Source organism: Cervus elaphus, chromosome 2 (assembly GCF_910594005.1).
Source record: "Cervus elaphus chromosome 2, mCerEla1.1, whole genome shotgun sequence".
Lineage (NCBI taxonomy): Eukaryota > Metazoa > Chordata > Mammalia > Artiodactyla > Cervidae > Cervus > Cervus elaphus.
The window spans coordinates 28,851,873-28,863,587 of NC_057816.1; positions in this window are offsets into that span (position 1 = coordinate 28,851,873).

Genomic DNA, 11,715 nt, shown 5'->3' on the forward strand with positions numbered 1-11,715 from the left:
TTTTGTAGCTTTATTTTTACATGCAGGTTTTACATTATAATCCAGCAATGTTTGATAGGAGGAGTTAGAGAAGATATCCTAGATTTGGCTCTAAACTTGGAAACATTGTCTTTCATCATCATGTATGACAGCCATTCTTCTTTTTGTGAAGATACCACTTATCAAACTGAGGAAGTTCCATTCTATTCCCATAGTGTTGATAATTCTTATCATGAATCGATCTGAATTTTGTCAAATGTTTTCTCTGCATCCACTGAGATAATCATAGTTTGTAAAAGAAAAGGCCAGTATTAGAACTGAAGCATTCTAATTCTGGACACAGGGCCTATGATCTTAATGGCTGTGATATAAATCAGTGTGGATATATACATAATATATTGTTACATGCTTCTGAGTCTGAAACGGCCAAAGTAAGACATGGTTCAGTGCATAAAATAATTATATTTAAATTGGAACATTCAAAGAAAGAGGGAGCTGAGAATTTGAGTCTCTGTCCCTGAAGTCATTCAAACAGTGGAAAACAAAGCAGAAGAAAATGTCACAGGAACTTCTCAAGTGAATATAAAATTGGAAGACATTATGAGTAACACTTTTTTTTTCCTCTGAGTTTAAATGAGTGAGTATAGCAAATATATTTTTTTAAGTAACATCTAGGTCTGGTTTACTAGAATAGACTTGCTAGTATATGAGCCAGTTCTTCAATCTTTTACTACAGATGTGAGTGATCCAAGAATTTGTATATAATTTACCTTTCTTCAGCCTGTTAATACTGTGTCATTACAATCAGTCAGTAAGTGGCGGGGACTTACTTCCATGAGTAACATTCAATCTGATGATGAGATGAATAGGGACCAGTTAACTATTCACTGGTTATTGAAATGAGCAATAACAGTTGAGCTAATATCCTGAAGTCCTGCTGCTGATGAAAGACAGAACAATTTTCTCTATAGTTCTTAAAGGAGATAACAGGGAATAATACATTATCAGCTTCATAGAAATGAATACACATCATGAATGTCATATAATTTTATCTGCGTATGCCCTGAATATTTATGTTTGTTCTCTGCTGACACTAACTCCTTTCTAAACTGTAGGACAACATTCAACTTCAAGAGTCTTTAAAAATGGTCAACAGTTACATACCCAGAAGATAGCCCAAGGCATAAAAGGATCTTAACACCACATCTTCCTGGATATTTTACTTTTTATTAACTGCAAACAATATGTTAGAGGCAGTTCTTATTTTTAAAAAAGAAATCAATTTCTGACATGAGTTAATTTCAAATGGGGAAAACTCGCTTTGTCACTGGTAACTCTCTTAAATATTAATTTAAAAATGATAAATAAAACACATTTGGTGATATGATTGATGCAGAGAAAATGTAATTGCAACATTAAATTTTTTAGAAAGCAATGCACATTTGAGCCTAAAATGTCATATCAAAATTATAGCTTTTATCTAGTAATAGATCTATATTAGAAAAAGTATTTATTCAGATTTAACACAAATAAAATGCTAGATTTTTTGGATTTAGGTGTCACACATTAGCAGCATATATTGATTAACACATACAGAAGAACACCAATCAATTTAATAATAACTGAAATATTAAAAGGCTGTTATAGATATATTAACATGTGAAAATTAACCCAATTAAACACAAACAAAATGTGAATATTTGAATAAATCATTCTAATTAAAATACAGTGGCAAATAACCATAAATGTTGAATAATTAGGAGTTTAAAATCTCTAAGAGAAAAGATAACTTTCCAGGTACTTTATATATCTGACTTTTAAGAATTTATTTTATAATAAACAAAAATACTTTCATATTTGTAAATAAGTCTTATCAGTCGACATTAAGTACTGAGGTTTACAAAATTGTTCTTATTTAAAAAACTTAAAAAATATTTTGTCTTCATAATAATTATCATCTTACTACTTAGATGACAGATTTATAGAGCATCATCTGTAAATAGTTTTTGATAGTTCTAAATATAAGAAATATCAAAAAGAAAAAGTGTTTTATATGCTATTCTAATGCAATCCTAAACTGTAAATGGCTTCAAAAAAGAACAGCCCAAAATATGAACAAATTGTTTTTTCAAGAATTTAATAACATTACATACTCTGTTGGCCCATATATGCAAATCATTGTCTCTTAAGAGCCATCTCACTTATAATCAAACACTTTCTCATTGATTTAACCAACCAATACCTTCTTTGTCTCAGAGCTATCTATTCTTTGAAATTTTAAAATGTCAATACAACCTACTAAGCATCTACAAACTAACTCACTGGGCAAGTAGCACAATTATCAGTTATGACAATCTTTCCTACTTTTGGAATGATATCAGGGTGATTGAATATCCATGTGATTGAATACATTTGATGAATTCATGAGAACAAGACAGCTATTTTGTGTCAGCTCTCAGTCGATATCTTCTCTGTGCCAGCATTGTGCTGTGATCAAAAGTAATAATATCTCAAAGAGCATTTAGCCTCCTGGGGAAAACAAGTATCATTAATCTTTGAATAAAGCATTATGCTTAGAATTATCATAAGAATATTAGAAAATGTTATTTAAGTATGAAGAAGGCATCAGGACCACTGATAAGATGTTATTTAGCCTGACTTTATGGGATACAGAGTATTTTGGTAGAGAAAGGAGCATAGTGGAGGTAGTATCATTGAATAGGATATTTCTTAAAGAGAGCAAAGCATATGTAACAGTACCAAGGTAAGAATGCATCATTTGTGTCATCTGTTTGTATACACACAGCTCTTATTACACAATGACAACCAGGATGCTTCAGTCTGCAAAGCAGTTGCTTTTATCCCTAGTGTAGATATACCTCAGCTGAACTTTTCATTTGCTTTCACACATTTGAAACTGCACTATTTACTTAGCAGATGCTCTGTACAGTTGCCTTGACAACAACACTTTCATAATCATTGAGCCATGAAGATAAAAGTTCCCAAGCAAAGTGAAAAAATTGCTATTCTTTTCAAAACATTGCTCTGTTTAATGAATTAATCACAATAAATGTGATATTGCTGTGCAGTTTCAGCCAGTTTCAGACCACTATTTAACATGTGCTTTGTTTGTATAATTGGTACCTTCACAAAAGTCAGGAAAATCACTGAGGATTCTAATACTAGAGATATGTGATGAACTACATTTTTAGAATGATGTCAACTTTCTGCATTGCCTAGAAAAAGACTACCCTGATGTTTCTGAATACTGATCTAGATGGTAGACTACAAACAAAAGATGGCAAAGTCAGAAAACAAACCACGGAAGCACTTTAACCAAAATGTATGTGTTTCATTAAGTGGTTCCAAATTTCTAATAAGATAAGGCTGAGAACTAATGGTGAACATATAAGACAAAATAAAAACAAACAAACAACAATCAGAGTTAAACCTCATTAAGACTGAAATTCTCCTTACTGCTCAGACAGTAGAGCAGATGATTAGCCCACAATTTTCTAGTTCATCTTCTTCATATTTCTCACTAATAAAATGATCAGATGTTTCCTTCCTTTAAAGTGAGTTATTTACATGAATGGAGTTGGTCTGTGGAGACATAAAGCCTTGATTGTCAGCAGCAAGAGACTGGAAAATGACCAAGTGACAGAAGTTTTGACAGCTACCATCTGTGGAATTGACTAGAGACGCTCATTGTCCCAGGACTAAAGCCATCATTGTCATCAGGTGAAATAAGTAAATGCGTTTGAATGGTTTACTATTATACTGTATTTCAAACTTTTATTGGAAGACTCACATTCTAGTCTTAGCTTTAAAATTTAGCAAATTTGTAAATTTTGTCCAAAAAATTCCACATTTTCTCATTTACTCTTAAAATTCAGTTAGTAACAACTTGCCTCTACTGATACTGGTTCATATGGAAATCAGGAAATAAAATTTAAATTGTTGATTTGTTGTTGTTTAGTTGCTAAATCCTGTACAACTTTTGTGACCCCGTGGACTGTATGTACCCCACCAGGCTCCTCTGTCCATGGAATTTACAGGCAAGAATACTGGAATAGGTTGCCATTTCCTTCTCCAGGGGATCTTCCCCATTCAGGGATCAAACCCGCATCTCCTGCATTGGCAGGCAGATTCTTTACCAATGAGCCATCAGAGAAGATTGTTTAAATGTATTTTATATTAAAAATACATGTGCAGTTTTTCTTATATATATGAAAGCTTTATTTCTCCCAGAAAGAATTTTTCTGGACTTCTGAGGGATGTCAGTTTAAAACCATGCTAACAGGTAAGATGAGAATCAGGCTATTTGTTACTAAAGTTGAGCTAGAGAACCCAGTTTGGACTTGAAAGCAAATCACATGTTTTACAGTATTGCTGCTGAATTGGAATCATTTTTCCACAGACATACAGAGCACCCGAAGAATCTACAGCTTCCTAGGGAGTGAAGGAATCATAGAGTGGGCCCATCTCATGGACAAGTAGAGAATGGGCTCAGCCTAAAGAAAGGCAGATCACAACGAGAGACCCAAAGAAATGACAAAGCACATGTTTGCAGTGATAATCTCTTAAGAGTTGCCAACTAGGTAAGAAGAGTGAATAGGCAGAGAAAAATTAAACTTTCCTCCCTGATGTTTCCAAAAGGGTAGACATCTCTATTTTATGAACCAAGGTATAAATACAGGAAGACAGAAAGAGTTTCATGCCCTAAGTCTCTTCCATTTTGTCATCTCGTATACTTTTAGTTTTGACCCACAAGCTTATGGTTAACCAAGGCTCTAACTGGCCTCACAAGGGAATAGATTCGCAATGTACTAAAATAGTCCTGTCTAGAGTCTCATGAAGTGGTCTGCTAATACTAACTGCTTATACTTACCTCTTTTGAGAATTCCCAAGACATACACACACAAAAGGCTCTGAAACATTAGAACAGTGAAACAACCACAACTCTAAACTTAGGTGGCATCTTTAATCCCCATCAATCACTAAAATATTTTTGATCTTGCTTTAAACTACATCCAAGGCCAAAGAAGTAATTGTAAAGAACCTCACTTTTTTTGTATTCATTTATTTATCCAACTGAAAGTGAAAGTGTTAGTCATTCAGTCATGTCAGACTCTGCAACCCCATGGACTGTAGCCCACCAGGCTCCTCTATCCATGGAGTTCTCCAGGCAAGAATACTGGAGGGGGTAGCCACTCCATTCTCCAGGGGTTGTTTCCTACCCAGGGAGATTCTTTACCTTCTGAGCCACCAGGGAAGCCCTGTTTATCCAATTATGTATCACTAAATAAACTGTGCAGATGACACCACCCTTATGGCAGAAAGTGAAGAGGAACTAAAAAGTCTCTTGATTAAAGTGAAAGAGGAGAGTGAAAAAGTTGGCTTAAAGCTCAACATTCAGAAAACTAAGATCATGGCATCTGGTCCCATCACTTCATGGCAAATAGATGGGGAAACTGTGGAAACAGTGTCAGACTTTATTTTTTGGGGCTCCAGAATCACTGCAGATGGTGATTGCAGCCATGAAATGAAAAGACACTTACTCCTTGGAAGGAAAGTTATGACCAACCTAGATAGCATATTTAAAAACAGAGACATTACTTTCCCAACAAAGACCATCTAGTCAAGGCTATGGTTTTTCCAGTGGTCATGTATGGATGTGAGAGTTGGATTGTGAAGAAAGCTGAGTGCTGAAGAATTGATGCTTTTGAACTGTGGTGTTGGAGAAGACTCTTGAGAGTCCCTTGGACTGCAAGGAGATCCAACCAGTCCATCCTGAAGGAGATCAGTCCTGGGTGTTCATTGGAAGGACTGATGCGGAAGCTGAAACTCCAATACTTTGGCCACCTCATGTGAAGAGCTGACTCATTGGGAAAGACCCTGATGCTGGGAGGGATTGGGGGCAGGAGGAGAAGGGGATGATAGAGGATGAGATGGCTGGATGGCATCACCAACTCGATGGACATGAGTTTGAGTAAACTCCGGTAGTTGGTGATGGACAAGGAGGCCTGGTGTGCTGCAATTCATGGGGTCACAAAGAGTCGGACACGACTGAGCGACTGAACTGAGCTGAACTGAACTGATGACTGACTCACTTTGATGTAAACCAAGAAACTAACACAACATTGTAAAACAACTATACTCCAATAAATATTAAAAAAAAAAAAAAAAGCAGGCAACAACAACAAAAGAATAGCCATAAACAGTGGTTACCATATAGAAAGTGTGAAAGTGTCAGTTGCTCAGTCATGTCCAACTCTTGGTGACTCCATGGACTGTAGTCTGCCAGGCATCTCGGTCAATGGGATTCCCCAGGCAAGATTATTGGAGTGGGTTGCCAGTCCCTTCTCCAGGGGATCATCCTAACTCAGGGATCAACCCTGGGTCTCTGGCACTGTAGGTAGATTCTTTATCATCTGCACCACCAGGGAAGCAACATGGAAGGGTTCTACAGAACTCAAACATAAATAGCTTTATTGTTTTGGCTGTTTGCAATGACTTTGTATTATTCTCTGCTTAATACATGTTCTTTTAAAAGAGGAACCACTGCTCAATATTGTCTCAGTTCAGTAGCCCAGTCATGTCCCATTCTTTGCGGCCCCATAGACTGCAGCATGCCAGGCTTCCCTGCCTGTCACCAACTTCAGGAGCTTACTCAAACTCATATTCATTGAGTTGGGGATGCCATCCAACCATCTCATCCTCTGTCATCCCCTTATCCTCCTGCCTTCAATCTTTTCCAGCACCAGGGCTTTTTCCAATGAGTCAGCTCTTCACATCAGGTGGCCAAAGTATTGGAGTTTCAGCTTCAACATCAGTCCTTCCAGTGAACACCCGGGACTGATCTCCTTTAGGATGGACTTGTTTGATCTCCTTGAAATCCAAGGGACTCTCAGGAGTCTTCTCCAACACCACAGTTCAAAAGCATTAATTCTTTGGTGCTCAGCTTTCTTTGTGATCCAACTCTCACATCCACACATGACTACTGGAAAAACCATAGCTTTGACTAGATGGACTTTTGTTGGCAAAGTAATGTCTCTGCTTTTTAACATGCCATCTAGGTTGGTCATAGCTTTTCTTCCAAGGGGCAAGTGTCTTTTAATTTCATGGCTGCAGTCACCATCTGCAGTGACTTTGGAGCTCAAAAAAATTTTAAAAAGTCTATCACTGTTTCCATTGTTTCCCCATTTATTTGCTGCGAAGTGATGTGACAATATTGTCACAGATACCTTGAAAACAGATATGTATCCACACCCTTTTCAATTAAGTTAAGCTCAAATAGTAAAAGCAATAGGATCATTCCATTCACTTCAGAATTCTATGCAAACCCCAGGCATAATCTGCATCTGCCAAAACCACCCCTGAATACACAGTACTATCCATCACTCAAACTCAGTTTTAAGGCTGTTAGAGCAGATGGTAGTTCCTAAGAGCAATCGTAATCCATGGCTCATGGGAGGAAGCATCTCTCCAAACATTACAGGGACAGTTTCAATTTCTATCACATTTGCCATCCAACATCTGTCAGATAACAAGTCTCTTCTCTGCCAATAAGGATAAAGTTACTAATCACAAGCTAATAAAAGAGCTGTTGTATCAATATAAGGCAAGAGGGACTCAGTTACTGGAAAACTTTTCTAACTGTATTTTTAATGATGATTTCACATAAAAAATTATCAACCGATATACTTTCTATGAAAGTGTGAATTGGCTCAGTGGTAAAGAACCCCCTTGCCAATGCAGGAGACACAGGATCCATCTCTGGGGCAGGAAGATCCCCTGGAGAAGGAAATGGCAACCCATTTCCAAGTATTCTTGCTTGGGAAATCACATGGACAGAGGAGCCTGACGGGCTACAGTTTATGGTGTCACAGAGTCAGACACGATAAACCATAATAATACTTTCTATGATATGTGGATGTTATAGACAGAATCTTCTTCCTCTCTGAATGAGAGTGCAAGAGGGTGGGGGGGGGGGGAAAGACAGGCCATTTTACATCTTCAAACCATATAGTCCATGGCGTCGCAAAGAGTTGGACCGACTGAGTAATTTCCACTACCTCTACCACTAACCTTGATTTACTAATAAATGACATACATTAGTATGAGTCCATCACTGAAAGCATAGGCTTTCTTTCCACTCCATAGGAAAATAAATATTTGTTCATGAGGGTATTTCTGGCTTATAAAATGCTAGGTGATAAAATACTTTATTTTTATATATTTAGCTAAAGGATCTTGGATATAACCTAATGTGAATTAGGTTGCATTTTGAGTGGCTTTTTGTTGGCTCTCAGAAAAGTTAATACTATGTAGTATTGATTGCTATCCATAGAGAATGTGTTTCTATTCATTGAGTAGCACAAAAATGAAATAATTCTCTCAACAATGCAAATACCTAGAATTGCTTACAAAATATACTTAGATATATAAGATTTAGAGATCACGGCATTAGCCATGTTTGAATAATGTGTTTCTTTGAATTGCTTAAAAAACACAGAATACCATTGTTCCTGTTCACTTGAGCATAAAAATATTTCCAATATGTTACTGAAGTCATTTTAGGAGTCTGGGCAAGTCACTAAGTTCAGCTTCCAGAATACTTAAATCAAAATTGCCTGAAATCAGACCAACTGGATTAAAATTCTGGTTAATATTTGACTTTTTTCTTAACCATTCTTCAAAAAAGGGGAAGTTACAAAATCTACCTCATAGTTGTGTGAAGTTTAAAGACAGCACTATAATTACTATGTTTAGAACAATTTCTGTCATAGATTAACTAACTCACCATTGTTAGTTATCATTTCTTCATTTACCAAGCAAAATCTCTAAAGTCAAAGATCTCTAATATTCTTCCAATTCAAATTTTCTCTATCTATAATTCTGCTTTTCTTCCTACCAACCATAGTTTGTGTCTACTATATTTTAAGGTGGATTTTTGGTGAGCCAATATTTAAATATTACATTTTTTGCTACTTATTGCATATTTCAATGTGAAACTTGGTTTACTAATACAAGTAAGATTTATTTCAGTGCTTTTTTTGCACATTCACAATTTTTAAGATCATGGTACCAATTCATCTGTTTCTTGAATAATGTGTTTTAAGAGAATCTATTTTAATTTCAAACTTTGAATGAAGATTTTCTAGTTTGTCCCTGCATAGAAAAATGTTTTCTCTGAGTTCATTTAAGAGGGGAAAAAGCCTTTAGAGACATGTGCTTTTGTTCCCCAGATATGTATTTTGTTTTCTCTCTTACCACCTTTTTTCATGCTAAGAGAGGGAAGGAGGGTAAGAGGCTAAGGGACATAGGACCTCTTTAATGGTTTGGGCAGCATTGGGTAATCATAGAGGTCCCTGAACATCATGCCTGAACAAAGTGGTCAGAAAATTCAATCAGATTTAACAGTTGAGCAAATGGTAGAGTTATCCTTTCATGATTGTTTTATCTAATTTACTTAATTAACTACAAATATAATGTGATAAAACACCTGTCTACTCGGGTCCAACTGTTAGAACCTCTACCCATATTTCTCCTCTCCCAGGCATCTTACTTAACTGTCTTCTTTGTCCTCTGTGTCCCTTTCATGAGTAAAATGCTCTTATTAAATTGATCCTATTAAATATGAATAATACATTTTTCATGACATTATCTCATTCCATATCTAATGAATATCATTGTTATTCAATGTACATCACTGTCATTATCTTAAGCAGTTTAAAAAGAACTTAAAGCATGCATGATTAAATTTGACTAGTGAAAATAATTTGTATTACATAATCGTGTATACAGTAATATTTATGAATAAGCAATACTTCCATTACTACAGAATTAGAGATGGAATCATTGTCAAGTAAGGAGACTAGAAACATGGATTTATTTTAATAAGGTGAACACTGTCAGCCAAAATTTTTTAAAAATCATATATTGATATATGGGAAGTCTTCTTGTCTATTTTTTCAGTGCACAGTGCATAATGCACAAAAAAGTAATATTTTTACATAATCAATTCAAACTTTAGATGCTTTTTTGTGTTACACATGTCCTCATTAATAATTCTGACAGTAATTAATTAATCTTGAATTGCGAGGAAAAAAGCAAATAAAAGAAGTCATTATACATCATATTGTGCATTTGATAACTTTTCCCCAAAAAATTATATTGCACTGAAATCACGGTTTCTGCTGAGAATTAAGCAAATAAAATTTAATTTCTCCCATTCAACTTCTTTATTTTAGGAAGCAATCTTTATCAAGAGGCTGAAATAATTTTTTACATGAATTTGTTATACAGTTGAACTTATGAAATTTGTTGGCCCAAAATAAAAATATTCTCTTAGCTTTAATTATTTAATTTTTTGTTTTGTGATGTTGATTTTGATAGCTTTTATTGTCATTGCTACTGTTTGTATGTGAGAGTATTGTTCTGTTTTTATTTTAGCCCTGTATTTAGGATAATAGCAATCAAACTCAAGGTCTTATAGATTTTAGATTTTTCATTGGCTGGTACAGGAGTAAAATCAAAGTCGTTTCATAATTTAAAATATTATAGCATTTTTTAATCTGCTTAACACTATATTTTAAATGATAACCAATATTCTTTATCCTTTTTCATAGAAGATAACGTATATCTTTTTCATTCTTGGTTTGTATCTTCCAAGATACCAAATTTGAAGGAAAAACCCAAATGCTATAATATCTCATTGAATGTCCAAAGTTATTGAGGCAACACAGGAAAATAAATGGAGATCTTGAAAGATAAAAGTATGCCCTTTGTAGATTATGTTGACAGGAAGACTCCTCTATAGACACTTTTCTGTATGTTAGAGTCTTGGAGGAGGCTGCAATTAAAGATTGCTTAGCTTCAGGCCATCTTCTCTCTTTAAATCTTACAAAGGGGCATCCCTCTGACCATTATTCTGTGACCCCATCTCTCTTTCTGACTACCTCCAGGAAATTTTCCGAACTTTCAAGGATTTAAATTATTACATTGATCTTACTTGGTTAATCTACAACAATATTTCTATCTCAAGTCTTTAAACTTAGTCACATACATAAAGTGACTACTTTCATCTATGGTTGTACATTTGCATATTCTATGTTTCAGTTGTGGAAATCATATTATTCTGGCTATCAGAATTTTAAGTACTTTCACTAATAAAAATAAGTTTTAAAAATGTATACAAAGGAAAGGAATATCAATAACATTTGCTGTGAACTGAATCATGTCCTTCCTCCACCCCAAATTTACATGTTAAAGACCTGATCCCCAATGTGACTCTGTTTTGACACATGGCAAATAAAGAAGCAGCAAAGGTTAAATGAGATCATAAGGGTGAGGCCCTAATCTGATAGGGTTGATGCCCTTAAAAGAAAAGGAAGAGACATCAAAGATTTCTCTTTCTGTCATGTGAGGACACAGAGGGAAGGCAGCCACCTACAAGCCAGGAAAAGAGCTCTAACCAGAAACCAAACCATCTAGCACCTTGATCTTGAGCATTTTATATGAATTTAGTAATTTAATCTTTTCCTTTAAATAGTGGGTATTATAACTGACCCCAAATCTGTCAATCCTAAAGGAAATCAACCCCGAATATTTGTTGGAAGGACTGATGCTGAAGCTCCAATGCTTTGGCCACTTGATGGGAAGAGCCATCTCCTCGGACAAGACCCTGATGCTGGGAAAGATTGAGGGCAGGAGGAGAAGGGTGTGACAGAG